Raw genomic sequence first — 20,506 nt, 5'->3', positions numbered from 1 at the left:
TGGATAATTTTATTTGGTTCTACTAAGATATCCATCATTTTTGTTATCATTGGGGTGGATTTGTTGTGGTTGAATTTCAAAGAGTAAATTTCCTCATGCAGTTGGTTTACTCTTTCCTAGAGAAGTTAAATTTCTATATCTTTTGAGTTGGCCATTTGGGGCCCCAGTTTCAATTCCTCTTGTAAAGCTACCCCTCTACAAAACCAAGTAGTATGAAAATATTCCAAATACAAAAAGGGGATATTTAATTTACCAATTAACATGTGCCACAGTAACCTGAGATGATCAGAGAACAATGTGTAAACATAGTTTATATAATGGCAGACTGTTGAACTCCGAGAAACTTCATCCTAGAAACCTGAAAGGCCACGAACATGTTGGATTTGGAAAGTATAGGTCCTGTCCTTGGGAAGGATTGTAAGATTAAAAAGAAGTCAATTTTCACCAGGTGATTAAATCCCTATAGCAAAATGTGGAACATTGTTAATATCCTCTTCCCACATACTAAATTACTTGACTCGCCTCACATGATGTCTTACATGGTGAGTTGTCATCATATGATTCCATCATGGACGTCATGGATCCAGTTGATATGTCTTGAGAAACAATACACACTGATGTTGACAAAATTATTCCTCCCCACAATTTTAAGTGGCACCAATTACTATTTGTAACACATGAAACCATGTCGAAAGAGCACTTGGAAAACATTTCAAGGATCATACTCATGAAAATTTCAATTAAATTAGGTGTCATGGAAAACAATTTAATAGGTTCATACTTTCTTCTCTAAGAAATTTTATAAGCTACATTGTATTATTCAAGGTATTTCACTATGGTTTTTCTTAGATTTATCAAGGGATGCCTAATTTTAATCCCTTAATTGCAATCTATGAGATCAAAGTGCATGACAGATCCAACTGTATTTAGTGAAAGATCTAGCTTTTTAATCGTAAGATATTAATTGCAATGAAAATGGAGGTTGAAAAGCTTCATCATGATGACTTCATCTAGATATTATCCCTTGATTGGGTTGGTATATAATATCTTTCTAATTGCCATGAAACAAGAAACCATTAGGGTCTATGATGATTATAAGGATTTAAAAAAGCTTTATTGAAGGATAATTATCCTATCCCATTATTTACATATTTACATTATTTTTCATCCATCTTAATGCTACTAGAGTGGAAAATTGGAAGAATTAGGTTATTGGGTCATTTTTATCAGTGGGTCCCAATTTGTAGAATTAGGGTGTGAAACCTTCTAGGGTCCTTTTGAGGAATTAAATGACATTTATTGGGGCCAAAAATATCCAATTAAATTCCAAACCTTATGATTCTATCCAAGACTGATATAGATTTTCAATAATACAAGAGCCCGGATGTAGGAGGCCTACATAACCATCTATGAAGGTGGTTGGCAATATTTAAGCCAAGAACATTGGATGAGGCTTCTATACAGGCACAATATCTAGAAAACATATGCTAGAATAAAGCATAGTCAAGTGTTTCAAGATAGGAAGAACAATAGGAAACTTCCAAGGAGGGGAAGAAGAAGTCGAATTGATTGAATGATAAGAATAGAACAACCACTACACTTGAGCACAATGATCATAACAATTATTGCAACAACTACAACATTGATGGTAACATTGTGGAAAGGAGTTGGAAGCTGCATCAAGAGATGAACCCAAGAAATAAGAAGAAGAGGGATGGTGTTCAGGGGCCTCGTAGACTAATGTAATGTTCTACATAGCATATTATACATTGAGTAAATTTGTTTAATAAAGGATATATATATGAAGTAAATGTAATGAATGTTTAGTTGGAAGTAAAATCACTCCAACCATATATCATCTTTATAAATAATTATGAAGAATAAATAAATATATGGTTGGTTAACCTTCCAAAATATTTATCTCTTTGATTATATTTGTGTGTTCTTGTGTTTACGCTGCAATGCATTCTAGACTTGTTAACTATGTGTTAAATCCATGTCTTCAATATTTTAGTTCTACTATTATAGACACATAATCTAGGAGAAAATGAGGAAGTGTAAACATTAAAAAAAACTCGTAAAGCCCTTGTAAAATCTTGTTGTTGAAGAATGAAGATTTGCAACCAAAAAAAAGAGGGGCTCCCTTACATGCTCGTCAAACTTTTGATAAACCCTACAAAAAAAAGATGAAAGAGTTGGAAATAGAAAGAAAACCTAGAATTTGAGAATGTGATCGTGCATAAAGATTTACGCAAGAAAAAGAAATGAAGTTTCAATAGTTGAAGGGTTGGATGTAAACAAAATAAAATAATGCGACAAGTGAGATCTACTACTATTCTAGTAGATATTCTATTTGGATGAAACAATTAATTCCGATTTGTTTCATTGATGCATAAGTGGGAATATGGCTGACATGATGATATGATTTGTCATAAGATGGTTGATAGGATGATACCACTACTACACACAGAGAGGTTTTAAGACAATATTTGAGACAATATTTGGGTAAATTGTCTTAAGTTTAGACAAAAAAAACATTTTTTATTGTCTTAAATATTGTCTTGAAACGAATGTCTCAAATTATTGTCTTAAAAAATTGTCTCTATAAAGAAAATATATAAGACAAGCGTTATTGTCTCTTGGAAGATAATTTCATTTTTTTCTCTTTAGAGACAATAGTTGGGATTAAAGACGTTGTCTTTATACAAACAATATGTCTTTAATCCTAGTTGTTTCCCCCCTAGAGACAATTAAAAATATATTTAAGGATAATACAACATCACTTTTGTCTCTTTAGAGAATATAAAACAATGAATCTGGAAAAATATTTCAGCATTGAAATAAATCAACATAAAAAGTATTTAATTAAAAATAAACTACAATATCATAACTCAATTTGAATTAAGGCATAGTGGAATCGAACCAACAACCTCTTACTTACAAGTCAGGAGCTCCTCCATCGAGATAACAACTTTTAAAGAATTATGTGAGCACTTATGGTACCTGAGTTGCACCTAACCTTAACCCCATGGAAGGTTCTTAGCACAAGGAGAAAATAGTGCAATTAGTTCGTGACCCAGAGTGCATGTTCGATTCAATTATTTGCACAAAAGTACACACTAAGTGCTACAATGAACACAACAACCTTGAATGAGTAATGAGTTTTTCACCTAACACTAAGACCACAAGTATCTCTAATCATTCTAGAATAAGTTTGACAACATTATTGTACCATGTACCATGATTTTTTTACAAAATACCTTGCTTGGTATTATTATTTGTAATGTCTGCAAAACCCAAGTATTGATTCATCATATAATTAAGTGTTTTTCAAAAATAAGTGCCATTTTCGTCAGAAAATCAACAACTATGTGTTTGAAAACAAATATACAAGAGCATTTGCATCATATCAGGTAGATAACCTATTCATTTTCATAGGACAATGCCTATTTGGATGAAAAAATAACATCTGCCATCCTACCATCTACTCTTAGTGTCAATCTAATGCACCCCATCCCTCAGACACAAATTGTTGAAGAAGAGCACCTAAGCACACACATGACACACATTATTTCCATATTTAAATTTCACCTAGTAGATAATTCACCTCAAAATTTCAAAAAAACAAAAATCGAGAGGATTTTCCATTCTATCTTGTTGGTGATTTAATCTAACAAATAAGAATATCAATAGATTCTCTCCTAAATATATGTGCAAACCCACCTAAAGAGCATAATTTTCTTATGACCATTGAGACCTGACTTGAGAACATGGTTTTGGCTATGGAGATTATTTCGACCTGAAATCTTGGCAGGGGAAAAATCATCAAACAAGAAAGACAAAAATAATACTCACTTCTTGCAAGAAAAAATACATTGAAGGATTTCTATTTAATAAATAAACATACAATATTCTTTATGTACACAGATATGCACTATTAATAGTTTTAAGTGTATATATTGTTGTCATGCTATGAAGGAAAGATGACTTCATTCCATTATCAGAATTTTGAGCTCTAAAATGGACCTCCTAAGAAAAATATACAACCAAAATAAACTTTATAAGAAAGAATAGGGTTCAAGACGATGATGTCAACTGTGGGGGATGATTCACCATTTTTGGAGTAAAAAAGTAAAAAGTGTAAAAACTAATAAAATAATAAAACTAATTTTTCAACTCATATTTTCAACTTATCTCCCTAAGGTTTTACTCAAATTTCGAGCAGGAGTACTCATTGGATGAAAAAATTAATTCATCACCCAAGGATTACCCATGTTGCATACTTTCGATGGACCCTTCTGCATGAAAAATGAGAAATACATGAAAAAACGTGATTGAAATCACATTTTCCATGTATTTCTTGGTTTTCGTGTAGTAGCATCCATCTAAAGTATGAAATATGGGTATTACTTGGATGAGGATTCAAATTTTTCATCCAACAAGTGTTTTTGCTCGAAATTTGAGTAAACCCATAGGGAGATAAGTTGAAAATACGAGTTCAAGAAATAGTTTTTTCTTTTTGCTCTCTAAAATTTGATGTAATCTAATCTTCTTTTATTATTTTCACTATTATTTTATAATTTACTTAGGAAGCCCATTTTAGACATCAAAATTCCCCTAAAGTAAACCATATCAGGATTTTGTATCTGAGCGAAGAGAGATGAAAAAAGCTACTTAGGATTGTCTTGTAACATGATTTTTATCTTCTTCCACCAATGTTTCCCACCTTAAAGCAATAATATTCAGGTTCATGTTTGGGTACCACACAATATACTATTGGATTCCATTTATAGGTTACTAAACTTTAATTAGAAATTCACTCGAGCAACACAAATGTTACAAAGATTATAATTGGCTTCTCTATAAAACCATGCACAAACCATTCGCCCATAACACTTGACACTCTCGTTTGTTCTAGCTACCAAGATTTGAATTTTATAGCACACTCTGTTCCATAAACAAAATTGGAAAATGTGAGCTTTGGATGTAAGAGGCTAGATTTATTTTCCACTGATAACAATATGGTAGAATGGACAATTGGATACACTTTTGATTGTCAGCTCCATCTAAGGCTTTTTCAAGTATTCAGAATAGTCAAATAGTGTTTTGTGAAATAACCTTGCCATATCTCATAAATAAATGTCCATAAAAAGTGATACTCGTGCTTCTTATAACATCTTTATGATTTCCTTCCACATAATCATCCAAATATCTCTTGTAATTATTGTTGGGGGATGGTTGGTTTACACAGATACTTGGAGATTGTTTAGAAGTTGGTACTAATGACTAAAAAAATATGGTAACCTCATGCATGGTGGGATAGTAAAAAGGTTTTCTCATTGTGCAAAGCACGTGAAAGCTAGAAGATCTTTCTTACAAACCCGAGATCTGTGCAGGTTGTTGCTATTTCTTCATCTACAATTTCCATTACTATATCATTGTATGATTTTGATAAAATTTGCATTCAAATGCCCATGTCAAAGAAACCAAGGTTATTTCTTTATTTTCTTCATCCATGAAACATCCCAAGATAAAAAAGTTTCACAATTGAAAAAAAGAAAATCCCAACTAAAGAAAATTTATTCATTATCAGCTTACCAACTGAAGAAAATTTGAATCCTTATCCACAACTTTCCTCCCTATGAGTAACTCCAAAAGAAAAATGTCATAGTTGTACACATCACATTTCTTGTGAAGCCTATGCATCCTTGCATATTCAGGGTCAATATAACTAATAGTACCCATAACATAGGTAGAGGTGTGGGTTTTTGTTGAAGGGATACACTTGGCATTTCCAAATTCTGAAAAATGTTCTTCAAATTTTTATCTAAGACAATGGTGGAAGTTTTAACATCTCTATAAATAATACATGGGTTACAATCATCATGGAGATATGTTATATGTTGTTCAACTGCCAAAGCAATCCTTAGACATGTGTTCCAGTCTATCTTAATCTTCTTTGAAGATCATACGTACAAGATGCATTGCTTGGATTCTCCAAGTAGGCCATTAGCAAACATTGACTATATATGAAAGGTTGGTTAGAATCTTCTACTAAAGCCTATATGACTATTATGCATGTAAATTTCTAGAGAGGTTTTTCCATCAATTTCACTCACCATGTAAGATGTTCCATATATTTTCATTCACCATGTAATCGTAGAAGAACAAATTTCCATGTGGAGAAAGAGAATAACCATACAAACTCAGAAGATTCTGATTCTTGATGCTTCCAATAGTCTTAAACTTAGTTTCAAATTGGCGCAAACTTTGTGGATATGGCGTCTATAATCTTTTAATAGAAATTGGATTCCAATTATTTAGAACACATTTATAAACTATGCTTCTAGCACAATAACCAATTACATATTTCTCATTCAAATTTTCTATGATTTGCATTATGTCATCATGCATGTGGAGGTCCATGTCGATGTGAAATATTACTAGCCTTGGAGAACCTAGTCAGAACATGAAAGAATTTTTGAAATAAGGGACACATATTGATGTTGACATAATTCTTAGGTCCATGATATAATCCAGAGAAATAATACCTTGTACCATTTTGTTTGATGACCCTTTGGTATATTGTTTAGGATGATTTTAATGGTAGAGAGCTATAATGATCAACCATACTAATAAAACTAAACCCAACGAGACGTAAATAATAGATGGTGTTGAGATTCAAGCTTTTCATTTTCAAAATTAACTTAATTCTCTTAAAAATATAATTTCACAGAAACTTGTATCACAAAACATAACTAATCTATGGAATCTAAAATTTAGTTAATGTTTCACCTTTTGATTGTCTAGAGTATATCCCACAAACTGATCTAATCCAATTTCCACAAAGATATGGATTACCTAAAAAATTGTTGCAATAATCAATCTTGTCAGATGAGATGCACAAACCCATTAATAACCAGAAATAATACCAAATTTAATCCAGATAAAAATGTTTACATTGTATCTACACCATTCTGAGGTAAATCTTAGAAAATTCTTTACTACAGGGAATATTTCCAGATAAATTGTTGTAGGAGAGATTTATGTGAAATGGTTGAAATCATTTCTGGTATAAATTAGTACACATACTAGAAATATGAATATTATTTCCTTTGTAATTTCACAAAAAAATGAACTTACAATAGGTGATGGGATTCAGATGAATTCTTACAATGTAGAAAACATGAAAAGAAGGGTCAAATGGTACAAAACCTCCCGTAATAAATTGTTGTTATTGAAGATCCTGTAAATTATCTAACTACAGAGTTATTTTTAGAATAACTGTGAACCTATTAAATAAATTTTATTTTATAAGTCATTATGAGGAACTTACAGTGAGACCAAATTATGTAGGTATTCAAGTTCTTAAGGAATGTTACCTAATAATAGGTTAGCAAAAAGACTTTGCATTGAAAATGTATCACACCATGTGACTGTGTCATTAAGGTGGTAATGGGTACAGTAATTAACGATGTGGAAGAAACACAACTATAGCACACTTTTGTAGGCTACACAAATAAAGTATAGAAGTATTACATATCCCTAATGCCTCTCAGGTTTCCAAATTCTGCTGGGAGAAAACCACTGAGTTTATTTCCACACAAGTTCCTTGAATTCACAATCTAATAGAGATCACAAGGATTAATATAATATCTACCTATAGAAACTATTTTTTTTTTTTTTTTATAAAAAAGAAAAAAGAAAACTACATGTGAAACTTAAAATTTTAAAAGATGCTCCAAATCCCCAACATATCCCTGAATAGGTCTAGAAATATCATTTTTAGAGAGGCCCATAAAAATTCACATCAGATCATGGATCAATCAAAAATAATATTCCACCTTTGGTCCTTTAGAGTAATTATGTTTCTAGATGAAATTTTAATGGGGAGTCTGGGAAACGTAATCAAGACAATCAAATAAAAAGAATGCACCATGTCTCTACATTTATAATTTGTTCAAGCTCCACGAAATTTCTCCCTTGACATTGTTGGACGAATTTTTTTTGTAAAACCCGCAACAAAAAATGTTAATCACTTTGAATTTACTTTTAATAAATTCAATGGTTCATTATGTTATATAAATCGATCACATTGGCTATGGCTTAGAGACATTTACAAATATGTGAGGTTGTCAAGTTTACAAAATTCCAAAGGAACTGTTCCATTCAAATAATTGCCATGTACATTACTACACAACAAAAGTCAAGAAAAGACATGGCCTCAATATTGCTAGACAAATAGTAAGATTATATCCCACAATTTCTCTAGTAAACCTGAAGATTATAGCACTTATAAGTAATTAAGAGCAATGCATGAATTAATTTTTGCTAAAATTAGACCTTCAATATGATTTGTAGTAAGGTTCCCATCCCAACAAAATACAACCTAGTATTGTTAAATACTTGTAGCAAAAATCCACTAAAGTTAATGATTGATGTGAATTGTATAATTAGATTTGAGTATTCTTCTACCATGCAAACATAAAATTTCAATTCAAACAGTTGTTCCAAATTTCCCAGCACAAGAGGAATTTTCCTTGTAAGCCGATTGTCATTTCGTTGCTTACATATTCATGTACTGGTCACTACCAATGCGGATTCTCTTATAATTCAAATCTAATTTCTAATTTTTGCATTGTATACATGATGACAGATGTGATTTAAAGCTCTTACCAGTAGCTCAACTTTTTTATGTTCACCAATTCTGATGGAATAGATCGTATGAGATTATTATTATGAAAATATTTGAGAATTATAAAGGAAAGAGTAACAAAATAAATTTGAAAATTAATTAAAGTAATATTCAAAATGAAAGGAACTCGAGGATATAATTCATACATTTAAGTATGCAAGAAACTTACAACTTTCTAATGTAATTAAAATTTCCTAACATAGGAGGAATTGTTCTAGTAGGATGATTATCACTTAAATCCCTGTAACAAAGATACTAATCCATCGGTGCACTAATTGATTATGTGCCAAGTCCCAAGAAAAATGCAAAAGCATATAATTTAATGATGGGATCTCTAGACTCCATATTTTCCGTATCCTATAAACGTTTTCAACAAGTAAAGAACTGGAAAGAGAGTAGAACCCAAATTAGAACTCCCAAATTACATAATCTTCAGGTTTTGAACTTGAGACAATATCAAAGAAATAGGTCCCATTAACTTGTTATTATTCACAATCTTGTAAATTTGGTCTATGTGTTAAGGAAACTGCCATTATTTTCTCATACAAGTCAAAATAAATAAACAATTACAAATTGAAAAAAACCCTCTACAGGAGCTAATAACCACAAGACGTTACAATACTTACAGTTGTTCAAGTTGTTTCAACTTTGATATCAAAAAAGGAATGTCTTCATATAAATGATTATAAAAGATATCTCTACAAGAGCATTTAAGATGAAATTAACTCAAGGCATTCTATGAAACTATTAGATTAATGACTATTTAATTTCACTAGGGAGATGTTCAGAGGAGCATAATAGATTGGTTGGTCTTATTATATCTCATCAAAATACGTTTTTCTTTTTAGAATAATACTTGATTGTGACCCATTTGTTTATAAAAATAATAATATAGTGACCTTAAACCAAATCCTCAGTGTTGCGATATGATAAAATCTACTTAAACTAACTTGCAGTTGAGTATTAGTTTTGTTTGGACATATAAACGTTTGAAATGGGGCCTTCCTAGAAGAATAAATCCACTTCATTAAGAAAGAAGCCAAACCTGTCATACCATTGCAATATGAGAAAGAAAACCTCCTAGGATTTTCAAAGAAGAGAAATAGCCAATATCGTCAGGAATTTGGCCATAGCAACCATTTATTTTTAGGTCACTGCATACAAAACATAATAAATCAACTAAGAACGCCATAAGATTCTGAATAATTTCTGCATATAATTGGCATTGTAATAATCAACTTAAATGACAACCCAAATAGTCTAAAAACAAATAGACGTTAGACTTATGGATTCACATACATCGATTTTGGACTTTTCAGATTGTGAATGACTGGGGAGATTTCACCTCTGATATTTCTCCTCAAAATATATATTTTTCTTTATACTTTCCATATTGTTCAATGTTAAATTAATGAGTTAAACAAGGAGAAAGCCACATTTAAAATCAAGAGAAGTACCATAAAACTATAAGGTTTATGTTGTAGCAATTTCAAGCCAGTGTCATATTTGTTTCGAAAAAATCAAACAAGAGATATATACACTACAAGAAAAAAGGTCTTTGGTGAGGGTCATGCCTATGACAGACCTTTAATGTTCATCACCAACGTTGCATATGGTGACTGTCCTTAAAAAGACATTGTTGTAAGAGCATACGTTAATGATCCTTTACGATTTGTCATCAAACCCATTTTCAATGACACTTTTGGTGATGGTTGTTAAAGGCCCATCACTATTTGTCTCTTTGGTGACACTTCTACTGAAGATATTTTATTGGCCCTCACCAATTCCCTTTTTGGTTACTTTTAGTGATGGTCAAAAAATGTCTGTCATCATTGATTTTTCCAATGAGTTTTTGATGACAATATGTGACCATTGCTATATTTTTTGTCAAAAGATAATGATTTAAGACCATTGTTATGTAATATTTTTCATTATGTGCCCAAGGCCATAGTGGTTAGAGTCAATAAATTTGTTAAAAAGTAGTTAGTGTGTATCATTTCCCTCAAGTAATGAGAATATACTTTCCCTATGAGTCAACACATGATTCATGTTTGTTAGGTTTATTATCTAGCAAATTCCCTTTATATGAAATTCCATTGGTTTGTGTAGGAACCATATTATTTAATACATAATCAAGCTCATTGAATTCTATTAATGATAGAGAACTATCGCTCCTCAACACTCTAGGCACACATTGATATGCTTTGGCACACACTAACATTCCTTGGCACCTCACATGTCTTGGAACATATTTATACCTAGAACATCTTGTCATGACTAGTTGTCCCAAGCACATGTTGCCATGCCCTAGCACAAAATAGCACTCCACTAGCATGTGTTGGTATGCACTGTAGTCCCTAGCATGCTTTGGAACACCTTGGAATGCATTGGCATATATTAGCACTTGGCACACATTGGAACTTGGCATGTATTGGAACCTACTATTAGTGTGCCTAGCATGACCCTTTTGAAAAAGTTAAAGTATTGAATTATTAACCCTCTTAAGTGTTAATTTCCTTGAATTTTAGCTTGGTTGTCCCTCTGTTTCCTTGACACTCATTGACACATGTTGGCACACCCTAGAACCCTACACACCCTGACATGCATCAACACTATTTGGCACATGTTATCACACCTCATAACTCCCTAGAACACTTTTTCACTTCTTGACATGCTATGGTATTCCCTGGCATGCCTTACCACTACTTAGCATACCTTGTCACTCCCTCCTTGGTATACTTAGCACTCATTTACACTTCCTATCACACCCTAATAATCATTCATTTGCATGCATTTTTACCTAGTGCTCCCTTATGTTTCCCTAGTACCCCCTAACACTCCTTGGTATGAACTTCCACTCTCTGACACACCTTAGCACTCTTCAACATGCCCCGCAACTTCATAGCATGCATAACACTCCTTGAAACACATTGGAACTTGGCACGTGTTGGCACTTGGTAAATCCTTAGCATGCCTAACGTGCATTGAGATGCCTTGGTATGCTTTAGCATGTGTCAAAATGGTTTGGCATGGTTTAATATTAAATTTATTTCAAATCAATTATTGGAAAGAAAGAGATAAGTAATAGAGGAAGATTTAACAATTAAAATTCACTAACAATTGGCATGTATTGGCACCTACACTACTAAAAAAATGGCCTTTAGGGGAAGTTTGGCTTACGGTGGTCTTTTGAAAACCATCTCTAAAAGTGTTTTTAGGTATTTAGGAGAGGTTTTTGAAAACACCATCGAAAGTCATGAAAATTTGAACTTTTTCAAGGGTTTTGTAACAATAGCCTCTAAAAGTGTTTTCTTGTGACTTTTGGAGGGGGTTTTTAAATTATTTCGCCTAAATGTAATTTTCATGGTGATTTTTTGAAACCCCCGGAAAGTCATGAAAATTGAACTTTGGCGGGGGGGGCGTGGGGGTGGGTTCTAACAACCGCCTCTAAAAGTGTTGTCTCATGACTATTTTTTTGGGGGGGGGGGGGGGGGGGGGGGGGGGGATTTAAATGAATTCCACTAAATATATTTTTCATGGTGGTTTTTACCCCCCAAGAGTCATGAAAATTCAACAACTTCCTCTAAAAGTGTTTTCTTGTGACTTTTGTGGGGGGTGGGGTGGTTTAAATGATTGCTCCAAAATATATTTTTCATGGCAATTTTTTTCAAATTGACAAGGGAACTCAATAGTGGTGATAAGGGGAGTAGGGGCCCCATTATCACAACCCATAAGTGCTTAACCCATGACGACTAAATTGCCTATCCCTTTAATCCACAAGCCATAATCCCTTAATCCACACACTCATAACTCATAACAAACCCCATTACCTAACTAAAGGTACTTACTATGCCAACCCAACACTCATGTTGAATTTATGAGAAAGGGGTAAAAGTCTACCTTTGTTTTTATTTTTTCTTTGCTTGAGAATACTTCTAGTGGAGAATCTCCCCTTGAATTGTCCTAAAAGCTTGTAAGGTACTAGTTGGATTTTCTAGAGTTTGTAGTAGAAAACATTATAAATCAACCTAGATATACTTACATCCTCTCAAGGGAGTCTTTAGTCGACTTCATATGCCCAAAAATATAGAGTAGGCACTCGTTCCTCCATAAAACCTAAAACTTTGTTCTTATTTTATGTTTTGGGGTTAGGTTTGGGTTTACAAAAAATAAACGTAAGTTCTCATCCATAGATAAGCTAGACGTCTTGGTGACGGTGCATCTATTTGACATAAAATTACTCTTGTCGCCATAGTTTGTCTTGCTAATTTTGTTTACAACCCTATTAGGGCTAGACATCCTAATACTTAGGAATGATATATGCGTCTTAATATTCAAATACACCTAGCTTGATAAATGATTGTTTAACTCACTGTTTAGCCCGATTTTTTCTTGATGATTACTTATTTAAAGGGTTGAATCTAACGTGTTCTACTACTATGATTTACCGCCTTTTATGAAAGTTTTCGACCAATATATTTTTCTTATTTTGTAGTGTCTGGGGATCCTCTTGTAATAATTGATGACTTACCAAGCCTTCCAAATTTCCTTGGATCCTCATCCATCCAAACCTAGAAATGACGTTCAATAATAACCTTGATATTACCTTGATTATTATATTCTATTAGTGGTAAGTTTGGTAACTAGATAGGTTCCCTCAGACTTAATTTTCTTGCTTTGAGGGACCATAGATACTACTAAGGAACACTACCTTGTGTAGGAGCCACCCTTCACTGAAATGGTGAAATATTTTTCCTTAACGATAGTGGTAGCACTTCCCTATTCCACTAACCTTATCACCATGTGAAGGCTTTACATTAAGGTCGTAGACTTTGTGATAGCAGTCCCATTGATCTATTTTGGTAATTTGTGGAAATTGAAAAAATTATTTTGGTTCTTTCCACATGTGTGGTAGAAAACACTAGTTTGGGATTAAATTCAAAGGAAAAGGTTAGGTTTAGTAATTGGTGTGGGATGAGGAAATCATGAAAATGAAGAAGCATATAACTTGATGTTGTGTAATTTCCAACTTAAAAAAAGGTATTCAAACTCCATTTCAAAATTCTCTAGATTGGTCTCTTTCATTGTTAGTTATTGGTTGATTTTCCATGTCTTAATCTTGCAAGTTTGTTGGAAATAAATGTATTTTTCACTCAAGAAACTATCAGAAATATTCCAGGTCCATGACGTACTTGAGAATGTGGCTTCATTCAATAATGATTTCAAATTATAGTTAGAAGGTCATTGTCAAAACTTCATTTTTCTTCTCCATATTTCAAAAATATAATGGTTCACGGGTCATTTTCACTTGCTACTGAAAGGAATCAAGTAGTAAAAACCACTAATAATTAATAGTCAAGGGAGAATATAATTACAAAAAAAAATCCACAATGAATCAACTAGTCAAGAAAAGTGATAATGATATAAAAATCAACAATTAAAAATGCATCGGTATTGGAAATAATCTTCTTTCAACTTAACCTGGAATATGGGAGAATATATCCTAGATGCTAGGGTGTCTTCCATACTCATATGTAACTACTTCCACCTTGGAAAATAAATAATATTTTTTTCAAAATGAATCACACTAAATATTTAACAAGAAATCCCTAATAACAAATCATGTACATATCAAAAGCTAGGAATGACACATATAATGTAGCAGCCAATATTATCTATACCTCATAGTGTTTAGAGGTCTTTGGTGGAAATATAGTGATCTTGAATAGCTAATATTAAAGTGTTGAGATTAGAAGCTGGTGATGGAATTTTGTTTGTTTGTAGCACTTAAACTTGTATTAGTTGAATGATCACCTCGATTGTTGAATCATGAGCATAAATTATCATGAAATAGTGAATTGATAATGTATACACTACTATGAAATGGTCAATTCACATAGACACCTAACACCTCACTAGGCTAGGCCAAGGAGACACCTCATCATTAGCTTTTAAACATACAATCATGTTGATTAGGTTTCCAAACCCCTAATTTCATATGTTATATTATGAAGACAACAATTCTACTTTTATCAAATCTAGATGAACTGGAATCGAAATTCTTCGACCGGTATTCCAAATAAAGATGCCTACCAGTGTAATGAATTTATACAACTTATAGTGTTTAAGTGTTTTTTTAAACATTTAAAATTGAATTTTTTCTTTACCTATTTCATGATATAATTTAATAAATATAATGATATTAAGTATTATGATTTTTTTGTTCATAGTTTTAGGACATCTCCCATATGTTTGGACGTAGTCCGAAAAAAATATCAAGGGATCAAGTTATGATACTTTATGGTGGATGGATGAAAGGAATTCATATTAGGATACCTCCTTTGGATATGAGTTTAAATCATTATGTGGGTAGTCTAATGAGGTTATCTATAGTTACGGAAAACATGAGGTTGTAGCCCTTTAAATCTAGGTTCATTCTTTAAACTGGGAACCTCATGTCTGTGGAAGGATACTAGGGACAATGAAATGACATTGGATTTGGGTCTAGGCATAATATAATTGGTCTATCTAAAACATAGCTTGTTAGTGTTTTGAGTTCTCCTTCCTCTTGGAAATCTACTATTGGTTTTCTCTGTGATACCACTATTAGAATTAGGTGGTATAGAAGGAATGAGGTAAACTCAAATTTGATTTGAACTGTAAGCTAGGATAGGTGGTGATGAATCCCATTACCCTATTCATTTTGGCTACACTTACTTTTTGCACATTCCTTAACCAATCCTCTCAAAAGGGAATTCTGGTTTTCTCACATGAGTTTCTTGCGATTCAAGTTCATGGTGACATTTTTCTTTGTAAATGTTGGTGATAGTCTTATAATTTCTCAAAACCATTTGGGATAGAGATATTACTCTTATAACCATAATCTTCTTCTAGGCTTTTCATTCCCTCTTTGTTTGTGGGAAATCCCACTCCTTGCTTAAAATCACAGTCATTAGTTTGTTTGGGAAACCCTAACCACAATTTCAAATTCCCTCCTACTTCACATGACCCTGAATTTATCATTTTTGGTGTAAAATGAAAACCAAGAATCATAGAGGAAATGTTTCAATGCCTGAATGTAATAAATGAGTGCTTGCTAAAGGCACCAAAAACTACTAGCAAACATCCTCTACCATTTCAAACACCTCAATGCACAAGAAGAACCCAAAAAAATGATATGAGGGAAATAAAGGACTTTCATAATCACTTATTAGAAAAAAAAGAGATGGAAAGCATGGAGAAAGCTATCCATAAAAGAAGGAAAATTTCTCCAAAGACTATTAGGAAGAAGAGTTTAAAGGTTTCATCTATGACACAAGGTACTTGATAGCTCATGAAACAGATATATTTAACTTGTATGATTTGTATTGGGTGAATATAATATCCATTGCGTAGGAGGTGGTGGAGAAAGGTAGCTAGTGTCAAGTTGTTTTACAGAAATTGAGTGTGATGGAGAAAACATTTGACATTTTTCAAGAATATTTCAAGACCAAAATTACAATGCACAATGATACAAAAAAAATAAAACAATACACAAAAGGAAAATGACCAAGTCCTGAATTCCAAAGGGCATCCATTGAATCCCATTATGAAGGATGACCAAAAACGGGTCTAAATATCAAAAACCATGACAAACATGGAGACTAATGAAGTATGTAACTAATCTGTAGTGTCACCATGCATGTAGGAGAGAAATTGACAATTCTATTAATTTAGAACTAAGTGTTTGAGGATCAGATTTGAGTTTTAGATTAGCTAAGAAGGCATTTTGTTTGCATCCACAATCATTGGATACAATGTGGACTTGATGGAGTGCCTAGTAGACACTATAAATTGTGTTATGCATATAAAGAACAGTTGTTTGCCTAGTGGTATAATTTACTAGGCTACATATTTTCTCCAGTGGCCATGTGGATATTGAGTGAGGTAGAGGTGTTAAACATTGGTGCTCCTCCACCCATTAGTATGCTATTGAAACATGAAGTGCCAAAATACTTTATTATTCATGGTTATAGCCTCATATAGATTGCAAGCATGAAGGACATGAGAATGGGGATTTTATATATAAATATTGTCTTATAAAAAAAGAAAAGAAGGTTGCATCATAGTTCATAGGAAAGTTATCATTTTGTTTGATAGGTTGAATTTGTGTGTTGATTACAGAAGGCCATTGACAGTTTTGTTAGCTCAAGACAATGTGCATGTGAATTAAGATCCATGTGCAAGTTGATTTATTGAGAGAAAGAGTAGTGGACAAAGGGCTTAGGTTGTTGGAGTATGTCATGGAGCACAGGGATATATGTAATCTCCAAACCATATTGTGAGTGTGTTGTGAAACATGGTGATTGTGTTGGATGTTGACATTATGTGCCCATAGAAAATAATGCCAAAAAGGTTCAATTTTGATAGCAGAAGAATTGCTTCACCGCTTTCCACACCAAGGTGAGCATTATCATTTGGAGGTTTTCAATGGCAAGTTCGAGATGCCCAAGCAGGTTTTCAATTTCACAGATTGAAATTTGTTTCAAAATTGAATTGTGTTAAGATAGTGGGAAAAGCTCATGGTAGTGACATGGATTTGAGAGGCCAAATGATGAGGAAAGATAAAGAATGGTCGAAATTTGGGTGACTTGGAAGGGATGCATCAAGAGTGAAATTTATGAAGAATTCCATGTCGGATAGTAAAGGCACAACTTACAGCACAAGTATATATTTTAATCTCTTTCATCGCATATGATATCTTATGCTTCGTGATAGTTTTGATGACGTGTTTTGGAAGTGAAAACAACATGAATACATGCATAAATGTTAAAATCCCAAGTCTTAATTTCATCTAATAAATTTTCTCAATGGAAAATCGTTTACTAGATTTGGCCTCATAATTTCATGAGTGGTCCCATGGATTAAATTAATATGTTTTGTGATATTTTGGACGATGTGATTTTGAAATGTAATCACCATGAATACATGCATAAGTGATAAAAGACTAGATAATGTCCAACAAATTCCCGAATGGTGACTTCTTTAATGGCTTTGGTCTCATAATTTCATTAGTGGTCCCATGGATTAAGTAAATAATATTTTTGGTATCTCATTTATATGATATGGGAACATATTGTTCATAGGAAATTGATTACAATAGAGCTTGTCACATTCAATTATAAGAATAAATCAGATTTGAATGTTACCATTAAGAGGGTTTGTTTGAAATATTGTGTGGATACCATATCTTTATAATTTTGAAGTTTTGAACCTAAGAATCACATTGAAATTTTCTACCTCAAAAGGATAGAATTATTTTGTTAGAATTTTCCACTTTAACAATTGATGGGTGAAATAATAAATATTTAAGATAAACATTGAATAGAGATGTTGAAGACACAAAGGTCAAAGGCATACTTGAAGACACTAAGCATGAGGAGGAAGACAATATTCCTATCATGTGTCTCACATTTTCTTATCAATGACATGTAGTCCCGTGGAGCAATATTATGTGATGTAAAATAATTCCTAAGATTGCATTGTTGTTGAAAGGGAGTTCCCCATGAACTCTTAGTTGAATTGTGCACCATAAGTTCTCACTAGTAGGTTTAGAGAATATAACATTGAAATGGATACATTTGATAATATATTTCTCTAGATAACTCATGAAAACCATGGTTGGGTACCTATATTTCTTGTTAGGTGGAAGCACTACTACAAAGCAAGGATTTTAAGACATTAATTTCAAAATAAATACAATTTCTCAAATTAACCTTTTTCTATTTCTTATTTATTTTAATTAATATTTATTATATCTCTACCAACGTAACATAAATAAATCAGTGGTGGCATCGAACTACCTTCAAATCTTAAATTTTGTTTTTAAATTCCAACGCTCTAGTTAGTCTTCCATCACAATTTGTTTGTAGGTGTTGGTAGGTAGTTAGTCCTCCATCACAATTTTTTTGTAAGCATTGATATAAAAATTCAGGTGCATATTAGTAGGTTTTGTAGGTTTAGCTGACCCGACTATCATTTTAAAACTATCTAGCTCCAACCCTCTTAAAGGGTTGGTTGGTGCCTTCATTCCTAGCTCTTAAGGCATCTGAATTTCTATAAGTGAGATGTCTAGGCTAGATCAGGACTGGGTCAAGTGACGAATTAAATGATCTAAATAGAGATAGGAGATGCCATCACTGACCTTCCTAAAGGAAAAAATTGTCGATATCATCATCATCGACATCCATCATTCATAGGGTTGCAAGGGTTACAATTATGGCGAAAAGTGTTAGAGGTATGGCGATAAGTGATAAACATTTGGGCTTATATATTGTAGTTTGGAATCTAGATTGCAGTCTCTCTTCTATTGATTTCTTTTTTATGTTTTTATTTCGGTTTTCCTCTTGCTGCAAAGTGCAACAATAGCTGACTTTTGGCTTGGAGTATTGAGTATCATAAAATCTTAGGCCTTCCCCTCTAGTTCAAACCTTAAGTGCCCAATTTTCTTGAATCATGCCATTTTAATTATCAGTGAGTTTCCCTTGTTTATAATTGATTGAAGTAATTTATTGGAAAACCTTCAGCTCTTGTAACACAAACAAAATATGCATGAACTGAATCAAAATATGAATTTAGTGAGATTTTTTTTCAAGAAATATCTATTGATGTCAAACTGAAATAATGTTTCACAAATGTTCAACTACAAGTCCACAAGCTCTTATATTGTTCTGTTTATGCTTTGCAAGCCATTTCAAGTCAGAATTGCAGTGATATCATACGCTTAAAATAATTTTATTTGTCATGCTTGAAATTTATAGTTAAGACTGAAATTCTTGATTTCCTTTTTTATTTCATATTATTCTTGCTAGTGGATATTAGTTGGTCTCTTTCTTATTGAGAACTTGTTGGATGGTAGTTCTTTGAATCCTCCATTCCCCTTCCTCTATTTAGATTAATACCTCGCAACTACCTCACAACCACCTTGCTAAGTATTTGTAAGGATTATCGAAGAGATAATAGTTTGTATCTAGCAATATAGACAACATATTCAACTGAACCTTCTAACTCAGTTGTTCCATTTAGATTCATCAAAGTTTGAATATTTTTTTCAAAAAATGTGTAGATATAATGAATACAATGCATACATAAACAAGATCAATATTCATGAACATCATGACTTAGATTGGCTATGGACATACTCTCTATTCATGATCACGGGGAATTCTTGTAAAAACAACAACAATTACACATCGAACGTAAGTTATTTGAATTTTGATTTGAATTCCTACTGTTTCAAGAATGGCCTAAAATCATGTTATGTCATTGCATTTTCAATACTTTGTTAAAAATAAGTGCTTCAGATGAGAAACAATCCCATGTAAAGTTGGATTTGATATGCATTGAGAGATTGCTAGGGTTGATCAATTTAGGGATCAATTGATATAGTGGTGGGTATATATTTTATATTCTGGTTATCTTTTTGCTTTATCTTTTCAACCAGTTTTATCTGATTGGATCCCTCATGGATTTTTTTTTGGAACTTCTACTAGTTCTGGAACATAGTATTTCCTTACCATAAGCTCCTTAAATAGGACAGGCACTGTAGATACTTTATCTTCTTCATAATAAGGTTCAATTTTATCCATTTTCTTTTTATCTCATCTTAGCTTATGTCATTTGGAAAGTGGATCCTTTACACACCTTAACATTGAAAATGGAACAGATTTGAATAAACCCTTTCTCATCTATAGGTAAACCAAGTCTATCATATGAACAAGACATTGAAAATGGACCAGGTTTGAACAATACCTTTCTTAGCTATAGGTAAAC

At 32.6% G+C, this 20,506-nt stretch overlaps 2 pseudogenes; one reads left to right on the top strand and one right to left on the bottom strand.

Annotated features, from left to right (window-relative positions):
• Positions 1–4,878: 4,878 nt before the first annotated feature.
• On the bottom strand, positions 4,879–6,561 carry LOC149160001 (LRR receptor-like serine/threonine-protein kinase SIK1; annotated as a pseudogene).
• Positions 6,562–18,952: 12,391 nt separating this feature from the next.
• LOC149160000 (cryptochrome-1 pseudogene) overlaps positions 18,953–20,506 on the top strand; it is a 49,114-nt pseudogene continuing 47,560 nt past the window's right edge.

The sequence above is a fragment of the Pinus tabuliformis genome, chromosome 5_2 (assembly GCF_031772625.1).
Source record: "Pinus tabuliformis cultivar Carrire ecotype Pingquan chromosome 5_2, CPIR1, whole genome shotgun sequence".
Taxonomy (NCBI): domain Eukaryota; kingdom Viridiplantae; phylum Streptophyta; class Pinopsida; order Pinales; family Pinaceae; genus Pinus; species Pinus tabuliformis.
This window is presented reverse-complemented; position numbering and strand designations above follow the sequence as displayed.